A 16,451-nucleotide genomic window follows, 5' to 3' on the forward strand; every position below is an offset into this window, starting at 1 on the left:
TAAACGCTAATGCCAGGGGGGCAAAGGTAGTCTGTCTTCACTCACACCTGTAGTTTTGTGGTCCGGGTTGTTCACGCTCAGCTCTGGGCATTCTTTTTTTTTTTTTTAATTAATTAATTTATTTATTTATTTTTAGCTGTGTTGGGTCTTTGTTGCAGACTTTCTCTAGTTGCGGCGAGCGGGGGCTACTCTTCGTTGCGGTGCGCGGGCTTCTCGTTGCAGTGACTTCTCTTGTTGTGCAGCACGGGCTCTAGGCACGCGGGCTTCAGTAGTTGTGGCACGTGGGCTCAGTAGTTGTGGCATGCGGGCTCTAGAGTGCAGGATCAGTAGTTGTGGCACACGGGCTTAGCTGCTCTGCGGCATGTGGGATCTTCCCGGACCAGGGCTCGAACCTGTGTCCCCTGCATTGGCAGTTGGATTCTCAACCACTGCCCCCCACCAGGGAAGTCCTCAGTTCTGGGCATTCTTATGCCCAAAGTTCCTATTCCTCTTCTCACTGCCCCCCGTGCTGTGTCCTGAGATGAAATGTGCATACATGTATAACTTTGTTCCAAAGGAAATTTGCATTATATGCTTGTCGATAAATAGAATATAAGTATGCTACTTTGCTGCAATCACATTAACTAAGGAAGAAAGCACCAGTTTAAACCAAGGAGCCAGAAGCACTGCACATTGCGAAGATCACAGTGTAAAGACTAAAAGCCTCCAATCACTTTAAGCTATAAAAGCCTACACGTACAACAGCCTCTTTTATTTTTCCAAAGACAATCATGGTCCCTCACAAACAGAACTTTATATAACTGTGGAAAAGGACGTCCACTAAAGAATGTTTCCTGTTCCCTGAAAAGTATTTCCATTTCTAAACATATGATTAATAGCATCTTATTTTTGTTTTACTGGGTAAAGTATAAATTTATTACTTCTTGCTTTAAGAAAAAAATTTTTTTTCAAAACTTACTTGGGCAGCGTTTGCAAACTGGAACTAAAAGTAACATCTGGCCTTCCATCAGGAGCACTGGTGGTTTTGCTCTGTTGTGTTTTTAGGAGGGTAGGACACTGGGAGGTGGTTCGTCAGCATCTGGAGAGCCTTCGGAAGGCCGCCACCCTCAGGACCCTCCCTCCGCCTTTCCCGTGTTACCCTTCTGATCAGCCCCTTTGGACTTTGTCTGCAGCCTTTGCTCCCAGGGCAGTGAAATAATGCCCTGTGCTAGGGATGACTTTGAAAGCAAGTCCAGCTCTTGGGGTTTGTCATGCCTGACCAGAGTCGGATGGAATTTTACCAGGCACGCCCTGCCCTGTTGCAGCTGTTCAAGACCACAAATAGGCCTTTTTGCTATCTTGTCTGCTGTTGACCTCTACAGGCATCTCCCTCTGCTTTTGCAACATAATTACAGGTAGATAGAGCACCTGAAGTCTAAGGAGCTAAAAATATAACTTTGTAGGACACAAAAGAATGAAATGAACCCTCACATCCTTGAGGTGTAAGAGAAGGGGAAAGGATTTCAGAAGACAAATTGTTCCTCAGCTAGTTTTGAATCCTGTAAGGTGAGTTGTAACATTAAGGGGATAGAGTTAAACAACCATAAAATAATAGAGTAATACCATGTTTTATATGCAGTAAATACGTATTTGAAAAATTAAACCAGCAGTTTTTTTTACTGAGTCAAATCATATTCCAAATGCAGCAGAAGAGCATTTGATCATCTTTCCTGAAAAATTCATTCCTTTGTTGTTGTTGGTGTCTTTGACATACGGGGATTTTCTCAGCATGTGTAGACATCGGTCTCTTTGCTGTTATCAATAGCAGCAAATAATGGTTTGCTACTCACTCTCTCCCATCATTTGCAGAACCCCAGGTTTGATATTTAGCTCTGATGATATAGTTTTCTTTATGTATTATACAGAGGCAAGACATACAGTAATAGAGAACTCTATGTCAGTATCTGCTGAAAGCTTTGTTCCATTTAACACAGAGCATCTAATAAGTACCAGATTTGTCTGGTTGACAATTCTGTGTCTCAAAATGTGGAGAGAGCAAAAAGGAGCATTCCTGTTCCGGACTTAATTGTTTCCAGTAAAGAATAGCTAGTTGGCCACATGGAAGTGACAAGAACCTTATGGAAAAGTGACTCATCCTAGAGCTTAAAAAACTGGACATAATTAGAGATTTTTTAGAAAAGTTTCAGAAGCTTCTCAGCAAAGATAGGTATAAATTCATAGCTCTAAAAATATATATATATTTTAGAAATAAAAATTTAGCACTGTAATTTACAAATTAACGTGAATTGTAGGAGGGGCAACAATTGAAACAAGTAATTTGGGTCTCTAGGGGACTTGGATATTTTAGAGGGTTATGTAACAGAAAAATGGAAAAAGATACCTAAGAATGTTTGCAGCAGGGACTTGATAACATACAAACAATGCGTGAAACCTGAAGGCAAGAATGACATGAGGATTGTGAAAACTGGAGAGGGAGACAGAAAGTATTTTTAAAAAGCTATGTTTGGAGTAGAACATACAGATGCTATAATGTTAGAAGAAATGACAGTGAAAAAGCAGATGTCAACACAAGAGATGGCAGTGAAAAAGCAGCCTTAGCCCAAGTCAGAGAGGGACTTGGGACACTGGAAAGTGTAGGTCAACATGGCTGAGGGAAAGGGGGCTCACACTGGAGGGTGGTCAGTTTCGGTGACTTGAAGGACACTGGTCTGAAGGACTGGGCAGGGATGTGACAGTGGTGATGGTGGTCAGGTGATAGGGAGTGAAAGGAGATCAATTTTCTAAGCGGATTTGATGAAAGAAGCTGACCAGCTCTAGCGAACTTCCGCACTGTGATGTGTGTATATATAGGAAGTCTTGTTGGGACCTCGTGACCACTCTGGCTGCTGCAGCTCTGCTCCCTATTTCTAAAGTGTTATCTGCTCAAAAAGAAGACATCAGTCCAGTTAACCAGCACATTTAGGAAATGGAATGAGCTGGGTGACAGAAAGGACTCATCTTTTACCCCCTGACCTTTAGATAATCTTCATTCTCCGCCTTCTCTAAAAGCAAGCCAAACCAAAAATTTTGCCTGACTGTGTTGCCCTTCCAACTTCTCTGGCAGATTTTCTAGGCAGATGAGCCGACGGCTGTTGGTGCTGCCATTTTCTCACTACCTTAACCCTTTGCATTTTCCTTTCAAGTTTCAGCTGAAACTGCATGGCATCTTCCATCTCCCTTATTTCCTCTGGCTTGTTTTCACTGTTGTCCACATCTCCTCAACTCCTTGCTCTGTTTTTTTTTTTTTTTGCAGTACGCGGGCCTTTCACTGTTGTGGCCTCTCCCGTTGCGGAGCCCAGGCTCCGGACGCGCAGGCTCAGCGGCCATGGCTCACGGGCCCAGCCGCTCCGCGGCATGTGGGATCTTCCCGGACCGGGTCACGAACCCGCGTCCCCCACATCCGCAGGCGGACTCCCAACCACTGCGCCACCAGGGAAGCCCAACTCCTTGTTCTTTTGATTTAAGTTTTCTTGGCTTGTTCCTCTGCAGCCCCATCCTCTCAGAGGGTTAGTCTCCACTCTTTCCAATTTTCTGCAGATTTTTCCACTTGAATATCTTACTCGCACCTCAGATTCAACACTATCTCCTTCCTCTCCAAACCGTCATTTTTCCACATTTACTCTCCCCAGGTTGAAGCTTTGGAGCAGTGTTGGCTATTTCCCATTATCCTCTTAGTCACCAAGCCCTGCGGCTTCTTCTTTGGCCTGTCTTCATTCTCAGAGCCGTTAGAATTGGGTGGTTCCTCCCTCCCTCCCTCCCTCCCTGAGGGGTGACGAGCGAGAACCGTTTGTTCCTGCTGCTGCCTCCCCTCGGGCCTCTCCGTTGCCCTTTCTTTTTTTTTTTTTTTTTTCCTGCGGTACGTGGGCCTCTCACTGCTGTGGCCTCTCCCGTTGCGGAGCACAGGCTCTGGATGTGCAGGCTCACGGGCCCAGCCGCTCCGCGGCATGTGGGATCCTCCCCAACCGGGGCACGAACCCGCGTCCCCTGCATCGGCAGGCGGACTCTCAACCACTGCACCACCAGGGAAGCCCCGTTGCCCTTTCTTGATTTTCCAAGGTCGAGTCTAAGCTCCCCCTGCCTCCTTCATGCGTGGACCACACTAACCTCTCCATATTTATTTTTATGCATCCCCACCTCCCAGTCAGCATCTTACTTCCATACATTTCTGTTCTCCAAGGGCTTGTTATGTAGCAGCATGTCTGTGACTGTGTGTAATGCTGACAGCATATCATCTTCACAGATTTCTTACCTACAGTATAAACTCATGGTGGTCAGGGTGGCAAGATTTTGGTGCCCCAGAGTTACCTACCACAGTGCTAGGCAAGTGCCTTATTCTCAGTCAGTAGCCTGTAAAAGGGGTCAAATAATGCTTATATCATGAGGTTGTGATTCAAATTAAATCAAGTAATATAAGGAGAGGAGCTGGTGCACAGTCCAGGTCATTGAGCAAATATTAGTCTCCCCATGCCTGAGCCTTTACTCCTCAAAATCCTCCTCAAAATCCTAACTACTAGAATAAATTTAAGTTATATGTAATCCTACATTTTAAATTAAGGAGAAAATACCAGATTCTGATCCTGAAAGCTGGGAAAGCCAGAGAATAGGTTATATTAACATGAACCACCAACCTTCTCTCCCTGAGGCGTTTTTTGGGGGGGACAAGGGGGGAGGGCGGGGGGGTGGGAGGAGAAGCACTTCACTCACAAAAGACTAGTTTTATCCTCATGCCACTCACCCCTGATTTATTCCTTGTCATAATACTGTAAAATCTTTTGTTGTGTCCCAACTAATTTTTCTGAAAATTTAAAAACAACTTTTGGTCCAATAAAAACAAACAAACAAAAACAGTATCTGGGCGCAAGGTTTGGTCCATAGTTCTTCCTGGTTTGCAGTAGGAGCAAATATGTGGGTCTCTGTTGGCCAAGGATGGACATTTCTGTGATACTGACATCACATGAAAAGGTCTGCATAACTCAGTGTATCAACAGCTTATTTTAAAGGAAAAAGTCTTATTGATATTAAAACAAGATGAGGTATTTCTACTCCTCCCACCTTCTACAACCTTTTTCTCATTCCCAAACCAATCCTTGGTCAACCAGTTTTTTGGGTTTTTTTTTCCCCTTTCATTCAATAGATATCTAATTCATTTCGAAGTACAGTAAAACATGATTTTTATATAAATGTGAAATTAAATCTAGCCTATAATATTATAGCCTATTACTAATTAAAAGGAAATATTTTTGATATAGAATGTTTCCTTGGTTGTAATATCCAGTATATTTTCATTTCCTAGTGCTTTGTTTTCTGTTTTCTGCAAGTTTTCCTTATTCTTTTGAATATAATGCAACTCTTAAAAAGGTGAAGCGGAAAAGCAACACAGATCAACAGAGGCAGACATAAACAGCCAACCCTAATTTAAGACAGAATAAAGTAAATGTTATAATCAGTGCAGTGTTCTGGGAGGGGTCGGAGAAAGTCTTCGTTAACCTCGATACCAGGGGATAGCTTTCGGGGAGGAGATGATTCTCAACCTTAAAGGACAAGGTAGATTTCATGCGGGGTGGAAATGATAGTGTCCTCCAGGCCTCCAAAAGGGCCCAAGAGATGTGAGCGTGCTTGGATGTTTAAGAAAGCACAAAGAACACTTCTTGGTGCGAAGCTGCCATTCAGCAGTTGTTCGTTAGCCAGGGCTCCTGGTGCCCGGAGTGGAGAGTGTGGATGTAGAGCAAAGAGAGGCTGAGATGCAGTTTGGGAGCATATCGTTAGCACTTTGAATAATAAGCTGAAAAGTTTGGAGTCTGTTCTTTAGTTACAGAAAAGTTGGCCCGTGGAGTGGAAGAGAAGCATAATTCAGTGTTTTCTTTTTTTCTCAGAATGGTAATTACAACAGAAGTCAGAAGGCTGGCTTGGAGAAGAGGGCTGTCATAGGCTGAGCTGATGCGACCCTGAACCAGGGTGGTGATAGACGATGGAGGGGAGAGGCACTGGGACGGCAGGGCGCCTTAGAGATAGGAATGCGGGGACTGAAGCATGGTTAAAAATGACTGTAAGGTTTTAGCTTTGAATAAAGTGAAAATGTGAGTTTTCACTAACTGAGAGAGAGTGCACAGGAAGGGCACAGACTCTCACTGATTCTCAAACCCTAAACTCCAGCCTCTCCCTGTGTTCCCCAGATGTGGCCATCCTTTTATTCATTCATATAAGCCACAAACAGGGCCCACTGAACTAAATATTTTTCTGAAACCACTAGTTGTTTTGTTGAACACTGACTTTAAAAGAATAATTTAAGTTCTGACTATAGTAAAAAGTCAGGGCAACTGTTAGGAAAATGGACAACTTGAAATGATAAGGAATAATTCTTTATACATTTCCATTTATCTCTGTAACTCTAAAATTTCTTAAGCAGTTTATCTGCTGAAAGTTCTTTTTTCTCTACCCTGGAATAAAATGATCATCCCTTTTATTTCAAAATCATTAGGCTACTTTTAAGGTAAATTTGAAAGTGAAGGCATTCTAGTAAGATAAATACAGTTTTTTATGCTTAATTAGTCAACCTTTAACCCTAATAGGAAGTTAAACCTTAAGTGTTTACCCTGAAAGTAACAAGGGCCTGACAGATCCACTATTAGGAAATCCCAGGTATATATGAAATCCTTTGGAATTTATATAAAGTTCAAGAAATGAGAGTACCTGAAATTGAAAACAAAACAATGATCCTGGGATGAAGTAGGAAAAATCACTCCACCCAAAAGTGATCTGATTCTCACTTTCAAATTGAAGAGAGACTTTAAAGCCAGGTAACCCAAGGCCATTCAGGTATCCCCAAATGACTCAGTCCAAGAAGACTGAACATACCCTAAGTTATTAATACATTTACTTTAGGAAAGAAACACAGCCCACATGGATGTATGCTGGAGTATTCAGACAGCGTACAAACATGAAAGACATGGACCAAAAGATTTTATTGCCTACATTCAGTATTATTCTAAAGTCAGACTTGTGAATCTTACAGACCCATAGCTCTTGATATAGTGTTAAATTAGAAGCTGACATATCTCTTTGAGGCATACTTTACCCTTCAATTGACGTTTCTGGGCAAGTTGAAGTAGTGTCTTAGTGGTAGCGGCGGTGGTGGTCATGGTGTATTTAACTCACACACATCAACAATGAAAGACCCACGGATTGTTTTTTCTTTGGTATCCACCACCTCTAGGATAATTGAAATTTGGACGTACTGAGTTGTATTGTATTCCAAAGCCATTTGAGCTTTTAGGTTTTTTAAAATTGCATTTTACAAGGGTACTGAAAACTGTATCTAGCAAAATTTTATTAGGTTCCTTTGAAAGACAGTCAGAAAAAGAAAAGTTAACAGAAACATAGAGTGATAAAAAAATAGTTCTCTCATTAAATGTGTGCCTTAACAAAAATGTTTTATTGACTGGAGTACTTAAAAAAAGCTCTCCCCAAAAGTGAAATTGAGTTAAGATGATGTTTGCCATAGATAATCATAGCAAATGCATGCCATTTTTCTTTCTGTTGCTATTATATAGCTCCTTGCGCATATATACATTTTATTTATATGGTAAATAATAGGATTTCTTTTAAGTTCCAAATGTTTTTGTTCTGTAAAGCAGCTAATTTTTATCCTCTCAATAATTCTTTCTTCATCGATCTAGAAGATTCTCAGAATATAAAATACTATTAGCAATAGTTTCTCGGACTTGGCTTCTTTTATTATTACTAGCATAAGAGGGTGACACATAATAATTCAAAGCAGGCTTAGACCAAGAAAATTGGGCATTTTCTGAAAAGTGTGATCTAAGATGTGAAGTTTTCAGACTTTATCTCACTCTTTTAAAAAGGTGTGCCAATCTATTGCATCAAAATATTGAGTCATTAATTGTAATTTAACACTTTCTTCATGGACAGTATTCCAGTCAGGGTCTATATAGTCAAAGAGTAAAACAGGATGCATTAGACACTGAGCAAGATATATATCATCTTTGTGATCTTTTTTTTCCTCTAAAAATGGAAGTCAAAGCAGATTTCAGAGTTGAGGAGCAACAGTGTGTATTTAACAGTGTGTATCTCCCTAGTCATCTCTTGGATAAGCTATATAAAATCATTTATTTTCTTGTTCACGTTAATTGCTTCCTTTTCCTTCTTGGTATGAAAGAATTCTGGCACTTTAAGAAATACTTTGTGTGCAATAGATCTTTGACGTACCAAGATATAGTCTGAAGACTTTTGGAAATCCCAGAATTTCACAAAAATAATTTCAGCATCAAAAAAATTCTCCACAACTACCTGCTTTCCAGTAGAGAACCAGCTCTTTCTTAGACCTCTCTTTGCTCTTTATTTTTATTATTAGAACTATCAGTTGGCTTTTTTTAGGGGGTGGGCAATTTTCAAAAATTAACACAACATTTAATCCCTTCTTGAGAGTTACTGCTACACAATTAGAGCAAAACCTTCTTGAAATATGGACCCTGGGTGATGGGCTACGCTTCTTCACTGGCTGCATGACTCACTTCCCTCTGTCTGAGTGCCCATGATTCAAATACATACCGCAGCAAAATTTTAAATTACTCCAGGTCAGAGACTTTCAGTGTCATCACAAGTAGTTGAAACCTCAAACATTAGTTATTGCCAAGTACCTACTGCATGTATGCATTTGATATTTTGGCAGAAAACCTCAATTATGTCTATTTTCTAATTTATTCTCTGTGTAAAATCTGCTGGTAAGCATGGATATTTAGAGATTTAGCCAAGCCTCCTTACTGTCAGTTGACCTTTTTCTTAAGGGTTTCGTTTTGTTATTCCTAGACATGATTAAGAGCCTTCTTCCCTGTATTGCCCAAATACTGCACACACTGTTGGCAAACCAATTTCAATGTTAGCCTTAGCAGAAGTTAATTGGGAACCCAACACTGAAGATAATGGCCAGAATCAGAAGAATTTTTTCAAGAGCATCCTCTCCTTCTCTGTGAGAGCAGATGGAGTTTACTTTATGTTCATCCCCTGTTCCTCTGTCTGAACCTTAGGTTTCTGTGGCAGCAGCTTGGGGGTGTTTAACCATTAAATGAAGTTGAAGGTATCATCAGGAATAAAAGCCTTAAGTCTATATTTGGCAATTGTGCTTGGTTTGACTTAGAATTTCCTTAATGGGATAGCATGAATATTAGAAATTTACAACCTCTCCCTTCATCTTTCCCCATCTTCATTTTATAATAAATATATGGAAAACATTTCTGCATAATGTGTAAACACCTGAATAATGCCAGCAGCTAACCTTTGACAGATATTTCCTGTGTGCCAGGGACTGTGCCAGATGTTTTATTATTTAATCCTAAGAACAACTTTATGAGCAGTATTGTTATCCCCATTTTATTCTTTTAACTTCTTTTAAAAAATTAATTGATTAAAGTTAATTTTAATTAATTTTTTAAGTTAATAAATTAAAAAATTTTTAATTTAAATTATTTAAAATTTTGGAAAATATATATTCTTTTTTTCAGATTCTTTTCCATTATAGGTTATTACAAGATATTGACTATAGTTCCCTGTGCTATGCAGTAGGACCTTGTTGTTTATCTATTTTATATATGGTAGTGTGTATCTGTTAATTCCAAATTCCCAATTTATCCCTCCCCCTCAGTTTCCCCTTTGGTAACCATAAGCTTGCTTTCTATGTCTGTGAGTCTATTTCTGTTTTGTAAATAAGTTCATTTGTATCGTTTGTTTAGATTCCACCTGTAAGTGTCATCAGTCTTCTCTGACTGTTATCCTTATTTTAAAGATGGAGTTGAGAGAGGTTTCCTTCTCTTATTGCTCAGGATAATTCAGCTGATGATGGTAGAGCTGGGACTTGAGCTTGGACAGTCTGAGTCTAGAGCCCATACTCCGAACCACTGTGCTTTCTACTTCCCCAAACATACTCTGAATGCCAGTTCATTATCTTCATCCTCCCTTCATCAGTGCCCACGTTCCTCTGTTTACCACAAGCTATAAAAAGACTCATTTCTCCGGGATCCTAAAAGAGATATTCAGCCATGATAGATTTAACAAGATTTTGTTAGAAAAATCAGCTTTCTTTAAGTCCCCTTGAGTAGCCAGCAGAATCAAAAGCTCAAGGTAAAGGCGGGAGGATAGAGGAGGAACTCATCTTTCCTGACACCTAACAAAGTAATCCCTTCTAATGTAGCTGGTTATACACAACTCAGCTCCTGGTTAGCTGTCTAGTGTGCCGCTCCCCTGAGATTACACAGTACAGAGAAGGTATGTCATTTGCTTGATGCCTGAGGGGCTTAGTGCATTACAAAGAGAAACATTCTTTTAGGGATCCCCATCTAACAAATCCAAACAACAGTGCTTTACAGAATGGCCTAACATAGCATTCTAATTTTACTAGAAGTATAAATCTGATTAAAACATAAGACCAAACCTCTTCTGAGGAGAAATTAAAGTAGAAGTAAGTGAGTTGTTAAGCATCGTGCCTTTGATTTTGCTAGATACTGCACTGGGTAAGGCACATTTCCTGCCCTCAGGGAGGTTCTTGTCTTATATGGAAAATAAACTTCACACATCATGTAGACCAGAATGTGGTGTTGTCACGTGAGAGACAGAAAGTGCTATGGAGATTAGAAGATAGGGCGTGATTGCATATGATTGGGTGGGCATCAAGAAAAGCTTGGCATTTGAATGAGTCTTCAGGAATGGGTGAGCAGCTCAAGCCCAGGTTTAAAGCCAGTACTAGCCTGGCTGCCTGCCTTGTCTGGTCTTCTCTAGGACCATATCATGGGGTTCTCTAATCCCAGAAGAAGGCTTGTACTTCACTGGGAGGAGAGTAGGTCCAAAGAGGAAGATGATTTGGTGAGTGTAAGATTTTGAGTGTAGGAAACTGGGAGTTTGGTACCATTAACAGATATAAGGATCGGGAGGAAGAGCTTGGTTTTTATTCTTGCCGGCAAATTCTCATCTACTCTCTGCGAATTCAAATTGAGTACCTGTCTGCTTTATGAATGTGTGTGCTTTTGATATGGCTATTAAGTGGAAAGAAACAACACGTCAGTTCCAGACTGATGCCTCTTCAGTGCAGAAGAGAGACTAGTAATTAAACCTGATTATTTGTCAGCTGGAATACTGTATATTGGAAACTTTCTGCCGATGTAGCCCTTATGGTCAACCATTCGATCTATATATTCCTCCAACATGTCATTATTTTCATAAATTTTTATAGTTCAGTTTTAGGGGCTTACACTTTTTAAAACGTTGCTTTTTGTTTAATAACATGCTCTGCAACTCCCTTGATAGGACCATTTGGCTTCAGACTGGAGACTTTTGAGAAGAGATTTTGTAAGAGAGCCATGGGACTGAGTGGGAGGAGAGGAGGACAAGTTTCCCTAAATGGGGTATCTAGAATTAGAGAGGAAGTGCACTCATAACACAAACAAACCTGGCCAAGTTCACGTCTGTGCCAGGGGACGTGGACTCTTGCTCCTCCTGGCCGTCCTGGCCGTCTGTGTCCTCACTGACCTGGCCACACCAGGCTTAAACTTGTCTAAATTGGTTAAACTTGCTTATGGAACCAGGATCACTTGTCTTCCTCGTTTTCTCTTAATGCCATAACATCTTTCTGACTCTATTACTCAGACGTCTGTGAGGGAATCTGTATGAAAAACTAAGATTTTCTGAATGACAGTAAGTCCCCTACATACGAACCTTCAAGTTGCAAACTTTCAAAGATGCGAATGTGCCCCGGTACGCCAGCTGTTGTACCGTACTTTTCAAGGTACTGTACTGTAAGATTAAACATGTTTTACTTTTTGTGTTTGTTTTTTATGTATTATTTGTGTGAAAAGTGTTATAAACCTATTACAGTACAGTACTATATAGCTGATTGTGTTAGTTGGGTACCTAGGCTAACTTTGTTGGACTTACAAACGTGCTGTCAGAACGGAACTCATTCGTATGTAGGGGACTTACTGTATCAGCACGTACGTGCAGAGTTCCATCTTTCCAAAGGCCACTCTGGTAGTGTAAGGATTGTTTCTTTAAAGATGAAACAAAGAGGCAGTTATCTGTGATCCTAGGAACAAAGAGACCTCTGGCCCATTTGGATGGGAGCACTGATACTTTCCAAGGGTTTTTCCAAAATGTTTCATCTTCACCCCCAAATCTAAGCCAAAAATTATGAAAATATTATTGTTACTGCCCATTTATAGGCTTAGGTTTTACTCCATTACGTAATCTACTTAAGTAACCCTGTGTAGTCTGTCTACTTAACTAGCTAGATAACATTTTGTTTCCTAAATTTTTCCTACTCTCTCTTTATTCATTATCTTTTTTGTTGTTGTTTGATACCATGGAATTTAGCTGTTAAAAGCCAAACCCATTTAATTTTGACTGAGATCTTTGAGGCCAAAGAATTTGAGCATTTATTTAACTAAAAAGTCTGTGGCACTTTTTTCATCTCCAGGCTGAATTACATTTCTTCTAGTTCAAGTGGCTGTGAATAAGGAGTGCTCACCAGAATCAAAATTTGCATGTCCAGGCCCTTCACAGTAGATTCTGAGTCAGAAGATTCAGAGATACATACATATGGAGAGAGTCAGTGTAACCTGCAGTTGTACTAAAGAGCACAGGCTCTGGGTCCTTCCACCTGGCTCTGCCACTTAATTGGGCAAATTCCTCAACCTTTCTGTGCCGCAGTTTCCTCACCTGTTATAGCACCTACAACACAGAGTTCTTTTGAGGACTAAACGGGTTAATACATGTGGAGTGCTCAGAACATTTCCTGGCACGTATGAATGTTACTGCTGTCATTATGTATTTTTTAAAGCTCTCAGGAGGTTCTGATGTTCAATCTCTGTTAACGAGCTACTGATTTAGTCCCTTCATGTTATAATTGAGAAAGCTGCGGTTCAGAGAAGGTTCAGTGACCTTCGTGGAGTCAAAATTAGGAAGTGGCAGGCCTGGGAAAACATCCCATCGTCTCCCCCACCACCCATATCTTGATTTCTCTCTTTACTTTTCAGGAGTGAATGAAACTCTACACTCATCTCTGCCCTTAATTATGAGTATGAAATATCTGTACTTCAGTTTCTTGCCAAAGAACTCAACTTTGTCCTCTCCACTGCAGCTCTTGTCAAAAGCTGTTGGAAGAAATCAGATTTATGAAAACTTGCCAGAAGGATTTGTAGTTCCTTTGTTCATCACAGGGCTTCCCAACCTTGTCATGGCACACACAGGAGAGGATAGTGTTTGTATTCGATTATATTGGTATCATATTAGATTAGACTGGTGTATCATCACCTGGCAAGTCTGCTCAATGCTGGAAATGATGAGCCCCACCCAATCTCCAAAGGTTGACGGGATCAGTATCCCCCTATCTATAATAGGACTACCCTAGCCAGAGGGGGTTTTGAAATTTTTTAGTAGAAAAGGCCTTCGGTCAAATGAAATTTTAAACAGAACTACCTATACAAATACTTCCAACCAGTATTTTTTTTAGTATGTATTTTATAAATGCAGATTTGTAACATGTATAAAATTCGTCAGGGAGAATGATGAGGCAGTTTTGATGAACTCAAAAATTTGAGATTGGGACTTCTGACGGTTGCAGAACAGTATCAGCAGCTTCACAGCTAGAATATTTCTGTTTTCCATTTTGGTGGTATAGTATTAGGGAAAAATACTTAACGTCCATAAGTATTAGGGAAAAATATTTAACATCCATAGTGTTAGGGAAAAATACTTAACATCCATAAGCAGTTGCAGAGGTATCAATCTTCTGATAGCTCATTTTATCTTCTTAGTATCGTCTTGAATTAGTCTGATCCAAAAGCTAGAAAGAACCAGAAGTTTTTTTGTCTTGACATTGAATTGTAATACAGCTATTCGCATGCCTCATGATAGGTATAAAGGTCAGACCAGGGGCACCTCAAAGTACGGTTGGGACCAGTCTTAATGATGTTACCTTGTTGTGATTCAGTGCTTATTATTGTACAGGTGGCTTAATAGCCATGGTCATGGTGAGGGTGTATGCCAACTAGTTGTACCTGCTCCTGGCCTGTCATTTGTTTGAATGTGATGTATGTGTAGGTTATTTGTACAATTTTATATGAATGGACGTGTGCAGGCTTGAATTTCCAGAATACCAACGCAGAATTAGAACTTTCCTAATCAGTGACTCATTTTTAAGAAGTTCAAATGCACAAGAAGAGATGGCAGGAGACACATTGACCCAGAGTCTGCCCTTGAGGAGACTTAATGTGTGAGGGTGGTTATTGGTGTGATAAAATGTGTTGTGCTGTATATTTGCTTGTGTTTCCTGTTTGGTTTTCTTGGTGGGGTTTTTGTGGGGGTCGTCTGGTGTTTTGTTTTTGTGTATTTAAAGGCTAAGAAATGGAATTCCAAGAGAAAATTGGTAGAACTCCGAAAGCACCTCTTTAGAGCCCAACTTGATAACCACTGTTCCAGGGAGTGTGGATTTTATCCCTGGATGCTGCAGAGTCAGCAGAGAGTGTAGTATGGTAACCACAGGGCCGTTTGCCCTGGTAGAATTGCACACGCCGCCGGGGTCCTCGGGCGCCGTGCTGTCATCTGACCTGGCTTTGCACCTAACTTGTGGCCTCAGGAAGACCTACAGGAGGAGGCTTCTTTTGGCCTCAGAGCTGGAACACACAGGGCTTCTCCTGAGCCCTGGACTTGCTTTTACTGACAAACACTAGTTTTGTAACTGTTGTATTTCTTCTCATTTTGACTGCTGGGAAGTTCTAGGCCAAATTTGCATCCCCTGTTGGCAGTTCTGTGGGACTTCACTTTCTGGTTCGCATGTCTGTGTAGTAACTCTCCTCCTGGGTTTATTTTCCCTTCACCTTGAATTCCATATCTATTTCTATCTTGTGGTGTTACTTATATTTCTGCCAGCAGTCTCAAGCTTTTATGGAAAGAAATATAAATAAATGTTTCTCGTGCTCTCTATTTGACTACCCCTTTTAAAATCACAGTAGGTGAGACTTTGCTGGGTCATCTTCTTTTATCAGTTTGTACCGCAATCATTCTTATCAAAGTGGCTCTCTCTAGAACGCTGGTGTTTTTGACTATCCAATGGCATTTCCATTGGAAAGGAAAACCTCTTCATGGCCCTATAAAGACATAAAGACATAAGTGGATGCACAGCTGTTCCCTGATTGTCAGTAAACATTAAAATCAGCAAATACTCAAAATCCTGATTCCCAGCAACTCTTAGCTTGGTTGACATCTTTAAGGAAAAGGAAGGCTCTTTTTTTTTGGCTGCGTTGGGTCTTCGTTGTGGTGCACAGGCTTCTCATTGCGGTGGCTTCTCTTGTTGCGGAGCACGGGCTCCAGGCGTACGGACTTCAGTAGTTGTGGCTCGTGGGCTCTAGCGTGCAGGCTCAGTAGTTGTGGCGCACGGGCTTAGTTGCTCCACAGCATGTGGGATCTTCCTGGGGCAGGGCTCGAATCCGTGTCCCCCTGCACTGGCAGGTGGATTCTTTTTTTTTTTTTTTTTTTTTAAATTTTAGAATTTTATTTATTTTTCTATACAGCAGGTCCTTATTAGTTATCCATTTTATACACATCAGTGTATACATGTCAATCCCAATCTCCCAATTCATCCCGCCACCACCCCCCGCCGCTTTCCCCCTTTGGCATCCATACATTTGTTCTCTACATCTGTGTCTCTATTTCTGCCCTGCACACCAGTTCATCTGTACCATTTTTCTACATTCCACATACACGCGTTAATATACGATATTTGTTTTTCTCTTTCTGACTTACTTCACTCTGTATGACAGTCTCTAGGTCCATCCATGTCTCTAGAAATGACCCAGTTTAGTTCCTTTTTGTGGCTGAGTAATATTCCATTGTATATCTGTACCACATCTTGTTTATCCATTCGCCTGTCGATGGGCATTTAGGTTGCTTCCACGACCTGTCTATTGTAAATAGTGCTGCAGTGAACATTGGGGTGCATGTGTCTTTTTGAATTATGGTTTTCTCTGGGTATATGCCCAGTAGTGGGATTGCTGGGTCATACGGTAATTCTATTTTTAGTTTTTTAAGGAAACTCCATAGTGGCTGTATCAATTTACATTCCCACCAACAGTGAAAGAGGGCTCCCTTTTCTCCACACCCTCTCCAGCATTTGTTGTTTGTAGATTTTCTGATGATGCCCATTCTAACTGGTGTAAGGTGGTACCTCATTGTAGTTTTGATTTGCATTTCTGTAATAATTAGAGATGTTGAGCAGCTTTTCATGTGCTTCTTGGCCATCTGTATGTCTTCTTTGGAGAAATGTCTATTTAGGTCTTCTGGCAGGCGATTCTTAACCACTGCGCCACCAGGGAAGTCACAGGAAGGCTTTTTTAAACTGTGCTTTTCTTATA

At 40.7% G+C, this 16,451-nt stretch overlaps 1 protein-coding gene across 10 annotated transcripts in view; it reads left to right on the top strand.

Annotated features, from left to right (window-relative positions):
- The window catches only part of RBMS1 (RNA binding motif single stranded interacting protein 1), a 213,692-nt gene that overhangs the window by 119,479 nt on the left and 77,762 nt on the right, over window positions 1-16,451 (top strand). The gene's annotated exons all lie outside the window — the stretch shown is intronic.

Source organism: Monodon monoceros, unplaced genomic scaffold, assembly GCF_005190385.1.
Source record: "Monodon monoceros isolate NGI ecotype Baffin Bay Population unplaced genomic scaffold, NGI_Narwhal_1 Super_Scaffold_16, whole genome shotgun sequence".
NCBI lineage: Eukaryota > Metazoa > Chordata > Mammalia > Artiodactyla > Monodontidae > Monodon > Monodon monoceros.